This window comes from Eriocheir sinensis, chromosome 46, assembly GCF_024679095.1.
Source record: "Eriocheir sinensis breed Jianghai 21 chromosome 46, ASM2467909v1, whole genome shotgun sequence".
In the NCBI taxonomy this organism is placed as follows: Eukaryota; Metazoa; Arthropoda; class Malacostraca; order Decapoda; family Varunidae; genus Eriocheir; species Eriocheir sinensis.
Window position 1 is genome coordinate 4,981,720 of NC_066554.1, and position 9,972 is coordinate 4,991,691.

Below are 9,972 nucleotides of genomic sequence, written 5' to 3' on the forward strand. Positions count from 1 at the left end.
AATAAGGAGAATAAGAGATGGAGTAGGAGGAGGAGGAGGAAAAGGACGAGAAGGAGAAGGAGAAAGAGGAACAAGTGAAGAAGGAGGAGAAAGAAAAGGAAAAGGAGTGAGATAACGAGGAGGCGGTGAAGAAAGTGAGGAAGGTGGATGAGAAGGAGGAGGAGGAGGAGGACAAAAAGATAAGAAGCAGGAAATAGTGGTGGAGGAGGTTCTAGGAAATGGAAACAAGATGAAGCTTTTAATAATGTGAAAGAATAGGAGGAAAGTTATAACGATGGCGATAAGAGGGACGATAAGACTTAATAGAACAAGGAAACACTCAGGCCCATTGCATGCTATACCTGCTGAGGGAGAACAGAAGCCCATAGCAAAATTTAGGAGCAAAGGAGAAAAGTCAAAGGTGCCTCCCCTCCAAGCTTCATGTCTTGTCTTTTTTCTCATCCTAATCACACTCATGTACTTGTTTGTATTCGGTTGAAGAAAAGAACGTGCTGTAAAGTGACAACCATTAACACATTATTATTATTATTATCATTATTATTATTATTATTATTATTATTATTATTATTATTATTATTATTATTATTATTATTATTATTATTATTACTATTATTATTTTTATTATTATTATTATTATTTACAGGCGTCGCAGAAATGTGAATGGAAAAATAAATGAATCGATCAATATTTTTTTTTGTTGTCAAACATAGTTGGTGTCTCCTCCCAGCGCCGCGTGTCGCCGCTGCACAGTGACTGGTCCGGACGGAACATTCCACAGCGCAGACGTGTTCTCAAAGGCTCGCTCGCTCGATCTCGTTATGTTGCGTTCTATTTTTTTTTTGTTCATTACCTTATATTTGAAACATTTTACTGTCAAAAACTATATTAATTTCATCTGAAGGATCACATTCCAGAATTTCTTGACGCGGGGGAATACGGAAAATCATATTTTTCCTCAAGCAAAATATTATAGAAATTGGGAATAATTTCGCGGCTCACTTTAACTTCCAGTAATCTATTTTGGTTCTCAATAAAATATGTTGACCGGTTTGAAGTGGACAGCTGCGTCTGCCGCCCGACGCCCATGTGGCAAAAAGAAATATTTATTCTTGCTAATAGTGTGTGTGTGTGTGTGTGTGTGTGTGTGTGTGTGTGTGTGTGGACACACACACACACACACACACACACTAAATATTTTTTTTATCCTGTTTTACCGAATCTTCTGTCTCCCTAAATCAAACATTGTTGCATAATTATTGAATTGTATATTTCTTTTGTAGTTAACATGAAAAACATTCTGCATTAAAAAATATTTCAATATTTCATCACACACTATTTGTATATATTTTCTTAATTGATTTTCCGGAACAAGAAGGCAAAGACAACATTTTATTTTTATATGCGACTGGTTGAACATTAATAATACAGCCGTTTAAATGCGACGCTAAATGATTTTTCTTTTCTCATTCTTTCTCAATAAGAAAAAAACTATTACTGATCATCATGTTAGTTCCTTTATCGTAAAAAAATCCCTTCGTTATTAGACAGCGCTGGCTGCCGTCTGAGAAAGTCACTTAGCCAACCTTTTGTGCCGGGCCTTATCAGGAGGTCTTTGAAAATCTCAATATGTATAGGAGGAAGAGGAGGAGGTGGAGGAGAAAGAGGGGAAGAAGGAGGGAAAGAGGGAGGAGGAAGAGGGAGAAGAAAAAACGAAAGCAAGACGAGGAGGAGGAGGAATAAGAGGAGCGGGAGGAACAAAAGAAATATAGTGAAAAAGAGAATCAGGAAGGAATTTTATAAGAGGGGAACCCGGGGAGTGAATGAAAGGGAAGGAGGCGCCAGGGAAGTAGAGGAAGGAATTTTTGAGGCAGGAAGAGCAGATAAAAAGGACGAGGAGGAGAACCAGAAGGAAGATGAGAAGGATGAGGAGCAGCAAAGGAGGATAAAGACAAGAAAGGAAAAGAAAGAGGAAGAAAAAACAGGAAGAGGAAATGAAGATATGAAGACGGTCGATGAAAAAGAGAGAGAGAGAGAGAGAGAGAGAGAGAGAGAGAGAGAGAGAGAGAGAGAGAGAGAGAGAGAGAGAGAGAGAGAGAGAGAGAGAGAGAGAGAGAGAGAGAGAGAGAGAGAGAGAGAGAGAGAGAGAGAGAGAGAGAGAGAGAGAGAGAGAGAGAGAGAGAGAGAGAGAGAGAGAGAGAGAGAGAGAGAGAGAGAGAGAGAGAGAGAGAGAGAGAGAGAGAGAGAGAGAGAGAGAGAGAGAGAGAGAGAGAGGGAAGAGGGAGAGAGAGAGAGAGGGAAAAGGGAGGGAAAGAGAGGAATGGAGGTAGATGGGGAGGGTATAGTAAAGCGATGAGAGAGGAAGGGTAGAGGCTGGCAATTGAGGGGTAGGGGGAAGGATGGGGAATGGGGGAATGGGGTAAGGGATATGGGAAAGGAGGCAAAGTGAAGAATGGAGGAGGATCTCTCTCTCTCTCTCTCTCTCTCTCTCTCTCTCTCTCTCATTAAGCGCATTTGCTCGCCGGAAGTCATATAATCAGGGAAGAAAATGGCGCACACGCACACACACACACACACACACACACACACACACACACACACACACACACACACACACACACAGTAGTACCCTTTGAGCGCGAAAACACAGCCTCTAATCTTACCCTCAGGCACCGTCAAAACACATATCTTGCCCTCCTCTTACGTGTGTGTGTGTGTGTGTGTGTGTGTGTGTGTTACGTGAGGGTAGTGAGAGAGGCTTGCAGAAAATATTTACACGTTTCAATGCTCTATCATGCTAAGTCGCGCAGTGCCCCATGAATATATGCAAAGAAAACGTGCTCTGGGTGGACTGTCGCGTGAAGCAGCTTTGGTCGGTTTTCTCAGACTCTCCCGCCTCTCACATAAACTAATTGCCAAGTCCAAAAAGAAGATAAGTCGAATTTCAATGAGTGTTTTTACGGTTCGTGGTACAGAGGAAAGGTCAAACCACCACCAGGGTCATACAAGTACTCCTGGAAATGCTCAGAATGTCTACGAAAGCCTTATCTAATGTGTGCTTGGGCGGCGAAATGTTTAAGAATTTGGCCTAAATTTGTCTCCGCAGAAACGAGAACCAAGAAAATGACGAAAGTGAAGAAAACTCGCTTCAACGTAACTCATATTCCTGAACACCCTTACTCATTCCCTAATATCATGGTGTCGTTTTCATGCCTCACTTGTTCCCCCTTATAGAGAAAAATGGTATTAGAAAAAAAATGTGTGTTTTATGAGAAAGTGAAGGTCTTAGAAAACATGGTAAAAGAGAGAGGATTTTTAAGCTGAGAAAAGTTATGAGTCCATCTAACCACAATAAAACTTTAGTAACTTCCATCAAAAGACTGGTAATAAAAGTAATTCGTAACTTTTGTAACCCATCAAAATATATAAAAGGCTGAAAAGGCCTAATGCACAGAAAATATCTATCCAGCTAATAATGTGTAAAAGATTGAAGCTTAAAAAATGAAGTTCAATGTATAAAAAAGAGGAATTGCAAAAAAAAAAAAAAAAAAATGAAGCTGGCGTAAGGAACCCACTAAAAATCTCCTTACAGCCAATATAGTTTCCAATTGTAAGTCTCTCCTTCATATTCTCTATCGTATTTAACACTTCCATTTCTCCACGTATATATTTCCATAATCTAGTCCACTTTTTAATGTTCTGGTTTGCCTCGGTACATCCCAACTCCATTTCCCCTTCCTCTTTTTCGTACATTCCCTTTCGTCCCCTTGACTAACACCATCTATCCTCTCTTTTTTCTTAAGCTCACCACTCGCTTTTCATCCCCTTCCTCTTTCATGTACTCCCTTCTCACTCATTTTATTTACCAACGATCTCTCTTTCTCGTCTTTGCTGCCAAAATCTTTCCTCGTCTTCCGTTTCTCCTTTCTCTCTTCCCCTTTTTCTTCAGTACCAATCCTCTCTTCATTTGTCTCCGTTACTGCAGCATCCCATTGTTCTCCATCTCTACAGTCTTTTATTTCTGCCATTTCACTGGGCTTCCGTTACCCCTGTCAATGGCCAAAGAGACAATGACAGATAAGTAGTTCCATATCTACTGCACTAACTATTCTCAGCTCTTACCTCCCAATTCTTTCACTAACCTTCCCTGGCCGCACCCTTGCCTGATTCACCTTAGCTCTGACCACATGAACCTTTTGATACAACTTCCTAGCCTTCCCTTCCCTCCGTCAGTGGGTAAATAGAAAATGACTTACATGTCTGAAATCTACTGCACGATCTTCTCTCATCCCTTACCTGTCAATTCTAACCTAACCTCACCTGACCTTATCCCTGCCTGATTCACCTTAGTTTAGAGCACACGAACTTTCTGATAAGACTAAAGGGCGAAAAAATATATAGCGAGACAAGTGATTTTAAACCCAACTGCAAGACCATCGAATCCTCGGCTCTTAGTTTTCACCTGCCCTCACCTTACCTGATTTCACCGTATAAATCTCACTTCACCAGACCTTTCCAGTACGCCTAAAAGCTGGGATAATCTATATTTGGAGTAGCTTTGGTGAGAAAATGAGTTAATCCCGTTGATGCCGGGAAAAATAATGAAGCTGTAACAAGTTTTCAGTACGCTCTCGTGATGCAATAGAGGCGGCGTTGAGCGTATTTGCATATATTTACGCCGCTGCCTCGTGCCCGCCCCCTGCCCGACCGGCCGCTCACTGGCGTATCAAAGGGACGGAAGACATTATGCAATTACGTCCAGGAAAGTTAATGAGAAAGTGAACTGATAATATTCACTTTAATGCTCAAATGTTTATCTTTACAACAAAATAGTGACAGAATATTCGCCCGTGCGTTAGAAGAACGACATTAGGCAGTATTACAGGATAGATTTAGGAAAATTAAGCCAAAAAAATAGTTGAAATATTCAGTTAAATTGACAAATATTTTCACTTAATATATGCACAAAAAGAAATTCACTCGTGCGTCAAAGAAAAACTACATAATACGCAATATGGTAATTAGGTTTGGGAAACTTAATCAGGATAAAAAAAGACGTAACTTAATAAAAATGATCAGAACCAAAGAACAAAAGTTGTAGTCCACCAAACTGACGACACAAGACTCGGGGAAACTCAATTAAAAAGGTCAACACGGAGAGGTTACGAAAATACGGAGTGGTGCGTGAGACTCGTCTTTCCTTTCTCTACGTTATTTTCTCTCGGATGCAAGAGGCGGCTTTATCATGACCAGTGAGCCTCTCAGCAGTTAAGTCAAAGCGACAGGTTATCCTCTTCTTTCCTGTCTTTTCTTTCTTTCTATTTTTTGCTTTCTTTTGGCCACTCTTCTGCACTCTTTTTTTTTATAGGGGCAGTGTTTAGCCGGCTTTTTTTTTCTCCCTTGAGCTGCTTCCTTTACTATAAAAAGAGATTATTTCCTAGATGCAAAAAAAAGCGCATCACAAAGCCGCTAACCAGTCTTCGCTACGGTCGCACAGGATCAAGTCAAACAATTCAAGTTTTCCACCGTTGTCTTTGATTCATATTCTGTGTAATTCTGATTCAGTTGATTTTTAACTTGTTCTACTCCTGATTAATTTTATTTATAGGCGTAATTAGTTGCAGACTGGTAGTTAATTAATGGATGTTATCGCAGCAATGATTCTCCTGCTAATAACTCTTTGTGTTTAAATCCCTACCTGCCTGTCTGTCTGTGGAATAAAAGGTTCAGTCACACTTTCTCAAATCCGATGAGCCGGGTCGATTTCTGAGTAGTGTGCGACAGTAGCTGGAGTTGGCGTTTACGGACTAAGCAGATAATGGGCCTCGATTCAGCCACATGACGTAACCGTTGGCATAATTATTCCAGCAACATCCCATGATTCTGAGAAGGTATTAATTACCAAAAGAGTCTAATCACCTCTTTACATCAGTTTATAGTGTCCATGTCTCACAGTCATAAGGTAATACAAGGAGCTCAAATGACTCGAAAATCCGAATCTTTGTTTCTGTGCAAAGGTAATCAACAACGCCGGATACTTATCTTGAGCGAGTCTGTAAAATAATAAATAGGAGCAGTACTTAGCAGGCTTTGTTTTCATTTGTTTTCCCCTTGAGCTGCTTCTTGACAAAAAAAAAACATCGTGGGCAAAGTCAATCCACAGAAAGTCTTGTTTGTGAGTCTGTTTGTTCGTGTATTTCTTTTCCTTTTGTTTTAAAGTGCTGCTCTTCAAGTTTTAAAGTGATTCAGAAAAGAGGACACGGATAATAGCCTTGCCCTCCTCCTACCTTCGCCTCTCTTATGTTTCAACTTTCAACGCGAGTGGAAATGGGAGATAAAAAAAAAAAATGTTGCCCATCATTCACCTCTATTCACTCCTGGCACTCAACCCTTCTATGGCCCAAGAAAGCTAAGCCTCGCCGCACCGTCACGTAGACTTAAAGAAAAAAAAGAAAAAGTACACGTCAGCAGACCAATTAAAGTCTCCTTCTACCGAATCTACGGACTTAGAGACCCTTGATTCTCCTTTCATTTTATGGAGAGAGAAAAAAAAAAACCTTAACTTCCACCCTTATATATTCATCACGTCTCTCTCTCTCAGAACTTTTATTGCATATTTTTAATCGTCGACACACACACACACACACACACACACACACACACACACACACACACACACACACACACACACAAACACACACAAACAAGTACACACAAACACCCTCTTTCTCAGTGAATGGCTGGACGGAGAAAATAAAATAAAATAAAAAAAACGAAAAAATATCAAGAGCTTCTAGGCCTAAGGAAATTAACTCTCTTGCCCCTCAGCCTCATCATCCGCGGGGGAGAGGGAGCGGGCATTAGGCTGACGGGGCCTCCAAAACCTCTCCCTGATGACCGCCTCCACTCAACAGGATACCCCCTCATCCCCCGCTGTGGAAGGACGCGCCAGGGAAGAGATGGAAGGGAGGGAAGCTGAGTTGCGTCGTGTTATGGTAGAAGAGAAAGATGTTTAGGTTAGTGATGATGTTAATAATGCAAAGGATAATACTACTACAAATAATAATAAAAAAAATACAATAAGAATAAGAAGACAATGAAAACAACAACAATAGCAACTTCAAAAACAGGAACAGTGATAATAACGAGAAAAAGAGGGATAAGAATGACGATAATAATAATAATAAGAAGAAGAAGAAGAAGAAAACGAAGGTGAAGAAGAAAATTAAGAGTATGAATAAGATAAACATGAATAACAACTTCAGAAACGGCAACACTAATAACAAAAACAACAGGCAAACAGACAAACACAAACACACACACACACACACACACACACACACACACACACACACACACACACACACACGGTCAGTAGGGGATCTCTTAGCATGTTTCCACTCTGCTGATCATCTTTTCCTCTTATTTTCCTCCTCCCTTTATCGACTTTTTTCCTTTCCTCTCTTCCTCATCTCTTATCATGTATCTTCTCTATTCTTTTGGCCATTCCACATTCCTCACCCTTCTCTCTCCTTCCCCTCTACCCTAAATCTCTCTACATTCTCTCAAACTTCTCCCTCTTCTTCTTTCCTTTATCTTTTTCATCTCTTTAAATTTCTCCTCCATTTCTCACCTTGCTCCCTCCATGTTCCTCGCACTTCCTCCTCTTCTTATTCCCCTCCATCCTCTTTCCCGTTAATCTTCTCACCTTCTCTCTCGTCTCTCTTCCGCCTCTCTCCTCTTCTCCTCCCCTACATCTCATTAGACTCTTTCATAGGCCCTCCTCATCCTTCCTTCCTTCTTCTTCCCCTTCTTTCTCCTCTCCAGATCTCGTTATGTCCCCTCATCTACCTGCTTCTTCTCGCTGGTCACTCTCTCCCCTCCAGCGCCTCTTCTTCTCCCCTTTTCTCAATAGTGTTTCTCCCCTTCTCGCTCCCTTCCTCCCCTTCGTCACCTCATTCCACTTATTCACACCCCTCAGGCCACGAACACATACCTTACTCTCCCTCCCTCCTCATCACCCTTATATCTTCCCTCCCTGCCATTTCCCTTCTCTCTCCTCTCCCTTCCCCTTATACTAAAGCAATATTCCTCCTGGCTCCGTCACCCCTGCCCCTCCAACTTACTCACGCCGAAGAGATCAATCAACTCACCGTTCCTTCTTCCCTTCACTTTTCTCCCAAACCTTTCCGCTTTCCTCTGCCTCCCCTTCAGCTAGTTTTTCCCTTCTCCACCATTCTTTCTTCGCCTCGTTGATGGAAGGTCTACCAAACATCAATTTCCAGCGCCTTAATGCCACCTCTTTCTTTCACCGTTTCATCTTCCTTTTACTTTCAATCTCCCAACTGTAACTTTTGTGCTGCGTATCTTCTAACTCTCCTTCATCTCTTCTCCCTTCTGAATAGCTCATCCTCCTGTCTTGCATCTCTCTCCTTACTCTTCCCTCAAGCTTTCTCCCTCTTCCTACCTCCTCTCTCCATCCTCTTAGCAGTACCTTTTTTCTATGCATATCTATTCACCTCCACTCCTCTCCCTCTCAGTAAGACTTTCACCCTCTTTATTCACCGCTTCTCCCTCTTCCTTTCCCCCTTTTCCTTCCACCCTCAACATCGTAATTTTCCTCCCTTATTACACGTGTCTCTCATTCCTAGTTCCCTTCTCCATCTCTTGCGTTTAGTTTGTCTCTCTGTCCCCCCTCCATCCCCCCCCTCCTCCTCTCCTTATCTTCTCATACCGCGTTTCTCATCTTTCCTTCTTTCATCCACTTTATATTTTCTCGTCTGTTTCAGTTCCCCTCTCCTTCACGCTGCCTTCAATATGTGTCCTTCTAGAGTCCTTCACCTCTCCCTCACCGTCCTCAATATCGCAGACTTCATCTCTTTTCCTCTTCGCCCCTTCCTGCCCTATCGAGTCACATCACTGATTCGCGACAAGGCTTACCGACAACGTGAATATTTGACCTGTGTTGCTATGAATGTTATGAAATAGGGATATGCATTTATTTTCTCTACATGTACATCTTCCTTATTCATCACACTTGGTAACGTAGATAGTAGACATGGGATATTTTTTTTTATATATATCTTGTGTGATCTCTAATAGTTAATACCACAAAAAAATGATGTACTTGTGATGACTGATTTGCTCGTTTTTAGTTTTGTCGGGTTCGGTTCGGCTTCCAGTTTTTCAGTTTCTTCTCCACACGCGTTGTGATGCATAATGTCTTTTTTTGTATTTCATTCAGTATAGATTTATTATTTTTTAGTTTCTTCTCTCTACGCTTTCTGATGCATAATGTCTTTCTTTTAATTCATTCAGTATATATTTCGTTTTTTTAGTTTCTTCTCCACACGTTTTCTGATGCATAATGTCTTTTTTTTTATAATTCATTCAGTATATATTTCGTTTTTTTTTCTTTAGTTTCTCCTCCACAGGCGTAATGTTCCTCTTTCTTTTCAACTTTGTTTTCCAGCGGCACGGCGCCTTCCTAGACCCGGTAGATTAAAAATTCTTCCTCGACAAACAGGGCCTTGTGAAGTGTCTTTCAGGAGGGAAGCGGAAGTGTAAACAGCTGGAGCCTTGACTACGGGCCTACACACTCGTGGGAGCCTGCACCTGCCGCGGGGGGAGGGGAGATAGGAGGAGGAAAGGGAAGATTCAAGTCAGGGATGTGAAGGTAGAGGAGAGAGAGTGAGAGAGGAGACATGTATGGGGAAGGCAGGGAAGGGCGAGTTCCAAAGGGGTGGGGTAGAAGTAGATGAGGAGATAAAGGAAAAGGTAGAGAGAAATGGGTAAAGGAAGGGAAGGGAAGATTCGAGTAAGGGAAATGAAGGTAGAGGAGATAGAGAGGAGACAGATCTGGGGAAGGCACGGAAGGGCGAGGTAGAAAGAGGTGGGGTAAAAGTAGATGAGGAGATAGGAGAAGGGAGGTAGAAATGGGGGAAGGAAGGGAAGGGAAGATTTAATTAAAGGAGA